A 6,800-nucleotide genomic window follows, 5' to 3' on the forward strand; every position below is an offset into this window, starting at 1 on the left:
CAGAAACCGAAACCCACATCCGAAATGCAACTCCTCAGATCGAATTAAACATTCGCGTCTTTATTTTAATAGATATTTAATGTGCATTTCAAGACATCCTTCGTCTTCCTCCTTCGAAAAATAACCCACACGGGCCGAGAGCAGCGGATCTACCCCTCGATTTTGCTCTAGTCGAATCCAATTCCTACCCAGTTCAGATCATTGACCGGATCAATCAATATTAGTGAGTACATTTGCAGATTGGCAGAAACAAGCACGTACCCAGCTGCAGGTCTGAAGTAAACAGCGTGAAATGAATGTTTTTTTAAAGACTGAAACCTGACACGTGAAATATAACAAACATGCAAGTGGTTCACTGTAATGGTCTGTTAATATACGTGTGTAAAAACAGGTTCTTGGCGGTTGCTTGTCAACATCTGTCATCTAGTGATTTATTGAGGAGGTGTTTTGGAAGTTTTTTTTGAAGGGGGTGAGATAGTCATATTGAACAACAAGAGAGTAGGCACTAAAATCAGTTCCCCTATCAAATGACATTACAGATTTTAACATTCATTCTTGAGATTCAGAGTCATTGGCTAGGCTAATATTTATTGCCCATCACTAGTTGCCATTGAGAAGTTCGCCACTCACTCCATGGCATATGCCTAAAAACATAAGGTATAACAAAAAATGCATAATAACATTCAAACAATAATTTAAAATTCAAATACCCAATTTATCTTAAAAACATCTAGCAATGAATTTTCTTTCACCCACATTATATCCAAAGCTCACTACCTCTCAATCATGTGTTTAACTCTGGTTCTGTGGTAGTATTCCTACCTCTGACCCAACAAGGCCCAGGTTCAAACCCCATCTGCTCTACAGGTGTTTAACAACATGTCTGAACAGGTTGGTTACAAACATCTCGATTGTCTTGATAGCAAACAGCACTAAACCATTTCTGACCCACAATCTGGCCCAAAGTGAAAAAAATGTGTATTGTAAGCAAATCAAAGGCATGCTTATTTCTGACATTGAATTTATTATCAAGCAACTTTATATCTTATAGTTAGAATGGGTTTATATAGGGAGTGACTGAATAAGTTGGAGCTTTTTCCCAGAACATTGGAGGCTGAGGTGTGACCTTATTGAAGTTTATAAAATCATGACGGGCATGGATAGGGTGAATAGGCAAGGTCTTTTTCCTAGAGCGGGTGAGTCTAAAACTAGAAGGCATGGGTTTAATGTGAGAGGGAAAGATTTAAAAAGGACATGAAGGATAACATTTTCATGCAGATGGTGGTGTATGGAATGACCTGCCAGAGGAAGTGGTGGAGGCTGGTATAATTACAACAGTTAAAAGGCATCTGGATGGGTATTTGAAGACAAAGGGTTTAGAGAGATATAGGCCAAATTCTGGCAAATGGGACTAGGTCAGATTGAGATGTATGGTCAGCGTGGATGATTTGGATCAAAGGGTCTGTTTCTATGCTGTGTGATTCTATAAGTTTGGTTCGTGTATTCAAAATAATATTTGCTGATGCTAAGATCATTTTCCAGTGATTATCAAACTGGATTAAATGATAGCAATCTCTTGTTCTTAACATATATGTCTTTTAGGAAGATTCATGTATTTAAGAGGTGAAATGTGAGCTCTGAATAGAGATAGGACAACAGTTACTCTACCTTTAATGTTTCCCAGTAGCTTGTTTTCCACTTTCATTGATGCTGCTACACAATAAAGCTTAATCTAGGGATGAAAATATTTGTGGACAAAATTCAGCTAAGAGGAATTTTTTAAAATTGTTTTTATATATTAAGTTTTGTAAAGGATTTTATAAATTGTAGCTTATCATGGAAAATTGATTGCTTCCTGGTTACATTCTGTCTCTGATTCTTTTTGATCCTGCTTATTGTCTCACATAAAAGAAAAGAAAATTTATAACGCAGAGGGATGACCATTCAGTCCATTGTGTTGTAGCCAAAAAAACCTATCCAGGAAATCTTACTCTCCAAGTAATGATCTGTTGCCTGAAAGGTGATAGCACTTCAAGGCACATATGCAATTTAAAACAAAAATTGACCAGCTTTTCTATCGCTACCATCCTTTCAGGTTGTGAGGTCTGATATCCCTTTGGTAAAAGTATTTCCCCTCAACTCCTTTCTAATCAAGTTGCTTTAAGCCTAAGCCCTCTGATTATTGACTTCTCTGGTAAGGGAAATAGGTCTTCAACTCTATTCTATCTTGACATTTACAGCATTGTGCACCTCAATTCCCTTCAGACTCATTTGTTCCAAAGAAAACAACTTCAGCTTATTATTTTCATGCTTACTTAAAATTTTCATTCCTGGCAATATCCTCCAAAATCTCCTATCATACCCTCTTAAGTGCAATCATATCCATTGTGTAGTATAGTGACTAGAACTGTATGCAGTATTTTGGCTATTGCTAAACTTTGAGATGTTTCATTTATAACTTTTCTGCTCTTACGTTCTCTAAGAAGGAAAAACACACTGTATGTCTTCTTGACTACCTTATGTACTTGTCCTGCTAGCATCAGAGGACTGTCAGCATGTGCTCCAAGGTCCCCCTGTTCCTCTACATTTTTCAGTTTCTTACATTTATTGTGTATTACCTTGTGTTATTTGCTCTCCCCAATTGCATTATCACACGTTTTTTCCAGATGGATTATACTTTCAAAATCTCCACCCATCTAGAAATCTCCCAGCCTACAGTTTGCTTCTTCATCATCAAAGACGTAAACAATTTTTGTATTATCTGAAAAATTCTTATTCAGGCCTTTACATTTAAATCTACATCATTGATGTTTATTAATGCAGAAGGGATCAGGCATTGAGTTCTACAGAATGTCATTGAAAGCTGTCTTTCAGTTACATAAAATAACCCAAACCTGAAGCCTTTTTTCTCTTTCCCACCAAGAGGTCCAGCTCTAAGTCAACACCCAAATCTATCCAAATGTTTCACCCTCTGTATTGCTGTCTCTTAAGAAAAGGAACTTTTGGGTAAATGTGAGGTATTGCATTTTGGTAAACAAACAAGAGCAGAATTTATGTAATTAATGGTAGGGCACAAGGCAGTGCTATTGAACAGAGATGGGTTTGGGTAAATAGTTCTTTGGAAGTTGCGACACAATTAGACAGGGTGGTTAATAAGGCATTTAGCATGCTTGCCTTCATTGCTCAAACCACTGAATATGAGAGTTCAGACATCACGTTGAGGTTGTACAAGATGTTAGTAAGTCCGTTTTTGGAGCACCAAGTACGGTTCTGGTTGCCCTGTTATTGAAACGATATTATTAAATTGGAGAGGGTTCAGAAAAGATTTATCAGGTTGTTGCCAGGACTGGAGCGTTTGAGTTATAAAGATAGACAAGTTAGGCTGGGATGTTTTTTACTGGAGCATTGGAGATTGAAGAGTGACTTTATAGAAGTTTATAAACTTATTATAGACATAGATAAGGTGAATAGCAAAAGTCTTTTCCCTAGGGTGGGGAAGTTCAAAACTGTAGGGCATACTTGTAAGGTGAGAGGAGAAAGATTTAAAAGGGACTTGAGCGGGAACTTTTTCACACAAGAAATAATAATAATGCTTAATAATATTAAGCTTAATGCTTAATGCTGAAAATGCCATTTTAAGATTAAGCAGAAAATCAGGACCTTTCTTCCTCAGTGTCAAGATTCGAATGTTTTCATTCGCATTGCATTTTTCCAACTTTCTCACCATTGCCCATTCCACTCCAGGGAGGGAAAAAGTCAGACTATAGTGTTAACTTTGGGTCATTGATAATAATTTTCACACTGAGTCAGCAAATTATAGTTCAAGCTGTACTTAATGCCTTGAGCACATCATCTCTTGTGATATTCTAGTGCAGTACTGAGGGAGTACTATACATTGACAGTGCTACCTTTTGGACAAAACATTAAACTGAGTTTCTAACTGCCCTCCGTGCCTTTGTTATCTCTGGAGTTGAATATTCCATACTCTTTCGGCCAGTCTGTCATCACTATGAGACAACAAGATGCAGAGCTGGATGAACACAGCAGGCCAAGCAGCGTCATAGGAGCAGAAAGGCTGACGTTTTGGGCCTAGACCCTTCTTCAGAAATGCGGGAGGGGAAGGGGGTTCTGAAATAAATAGGGAGAGAGGGGGAGGCGGATAGAAGATGGATAGAGGAGAAGATAGGTGGAGAGGAAACAGACAGGTCGAAGAGGCGGGGATGGAGCCAGTAAACGTGAGTGTAGGTGGGGAGTTAGGGAGAGGATAGGTCAGTCCAGGGAGGACGGACAGGTCAAGGGGGCGGGATGAGGTTAGTAGGTAGGAGATGGGGGTGCAGCTTGAGGTGGGAGGAGGGGATAGGTGGGAGGAAGAACAGGTTAAGGAGGTGGGGACGAGCTGGACTGGTTTTGGGATGCGGTAGGGGGAGGGGAGATTTTGAAGCTTGTGAAATCCACATTGATACCATTGGGCTGCAGGGTTCCCAAGCGGAATATGAGTTGCTGTTCCTGCAACCTTCGGGTGGCGTTGTTGTGGCACTGCAGGAGGCCCAGGATGGACATGTCGTCTGAGGAATGGGAGGGGGAGTTGAAATGGTTCGCGACTGGGAGGTGCAGTTGTTTATTGCGAACCGAGCGTAGGTTTCCCCAATGTAGAGGAGGCCACAACGGGTACAGCGGATGCAGTATACCACATTGGCAGATGTGCAGGTGAACATCTGCTTGATGTGGAAAGTCTTCTTGGGGCCTGGTCTTATCACTATGCATAGGTGGGCACTGGGGATGGTGACTGGGATCGGTGGTGGTGGTGTCAGTAGGGTGGCCTTTCAGAGTTTGTGTGAGTGAAGTCACTGGGGGGCGAGGGTGCATCTTGTGGCAACATCAACTGAGCCAAACAATTATGATTTTGCAAACTTTTTTGTTTGGAAATTTAACTCTTAAAATCATATGCAGACACAGCAAAATAAACTGAAGAAACAACATGTAAAATAATTAAGGAGACATTTTTAAGCATAAAAAAGCACCCTCCCCTCTCATCTCTGTCATGTTATTTGTTGAGCTGGTCTGCTGTTTGTTGTTCACCTTAGGTCCATAATTTTTTCTGTTACCTAAGCATAACCCCTGCGTTGCTCTTTTGGCCCTCATTTGCTTGGTTCTGAAGTGGTGGCTATGACACAATATAATGGGGGAAAAGATGGACAATGTAATTATTCACTTCGAACACAACTGAAATGACAACTTAATAGGATATTCAGAACAAAGCTAATATTTAAAGACATTGAATGAGCAGGCATCAAGTGCATTTGTGTGAATACATGCAAAGTATTACTGCTTGCAATGGAACTTATCTTTAATAACACTCAGTTTAATTGGTGGAAGCATAGGTTAGGTATGAGAGACGTGTTCGGTTTATTGAAATAACTTTGAAAGAAGTCAATTCTTCTCATCTCTGTTTTAAACTTCCTACCCTTTATCTTAAAACCATGACCTTTTGTTCTAGATTGCCCCACATGAGGAAACATCCCTTCTATGTCTACGTTGTCAATTCCCATTAGCGTCTGATACACTTCAATTAGATTTCCTCTCATTCTTCTAAACTCCTGAGTGTATAGACCTAAACTGTTCAATCTCTATAAGACAATCCCTCATCTCTGGAATCATTTCTGGAAGGTGCAATCTGCTGAACCTTCTCTGAAATCAAGACAAATCTTTTGGGAGTACATGTATAAGGGAGAGGAAAATAAGAAATGTGATGCAAAAAAGAGCAAGGAAACATACTGTAATTCAGAATACTCCTTCATGTCAAAAAAGAAATGACACCAGAATGACAGTTATCTCTAATTATGATATGAAACAGAATTTGTTCCTTACCTTTCATGAAGTAAGCCAGAATACATTTGTTTCATGAAACTGATGGTACTCAGCAAGTACAAACAATCTGCCAAAAAATTGTGAGCTATTAAACCAAACTTATACAAATTTACCTGAAAGATCAATTCTCAGTTAACAGAAATTAATGGGGGCAATGGGGGCATTGACTATGATAATCCCTCAAAATTTTACAACTGTTTTCTGGAATACTTTGCATGATTTTTATCCAAACTTCTGCAACATTACTAACAGACGTAATAAGTAAAATTCCACTTCAAAAATGAACCAGAATTTTGAGCGGACAGCGATTTAAAACAATACTAGCATTCAGAATTATTCTAGCTCTAACTTTTTACCTTCCACTGCTAACATTCACAAAATGTTGCAGCGCCAGAAATTTTCTCCTAACATGAGAACTCATGGAGGGAAAGCATGACTTGGAGGAATTCAATGGGTGACAATGTAAAATAATTCTGATAGATTGGGTCTGGGTGACTTGTAGGATAGGAACATGCAAGCATCCAGAAAATAAAATAGAAGATTTGCCGACTGTTATGATTTGTTTTACCATTGAATTTTCAAATTGTCAATAAATTTGTAGCTAGAATTGTAAAAAGATCAATGTTGTGCAGTTTTCAGTCATTCCTACTTTACAGAAGTAAGTGTATACATTGATGAAATGCATCAGTGAAGATTCCTTTCTCTGGGATTGAGTTCTACTTGCCATTCAGTATCCACTTCAACCCTGGTAACATGGGTTTAGATTCATTTCAGGTCCTAGCTCCTGGCAGGATGCTCATCAACCAATGGAGGTCTCCCAATCCTTGCACAACTAAGGAAACACCGGGGAAGAAATTTCTCAAGAGGTTTGTCCATACAAACTACTGCCATTTCCTGCAGTGAGTAGAGCGAATTGCTAAGGTAGATCTGGT

This window comes from Rhincodon typus, chromosome 7 (assembly GCF_021869965.1).
Source record: "Rhincodon typus isolate 14 chromosome 7, sRhiTyp1.1, whole genome shotgun sequence".
NCBI lineage: Eukaryota > Metazoa > Chordata > Chondrichthyes > Orectolobiformes > Rhincodontidae > Rhincodon > Rhincodon typus.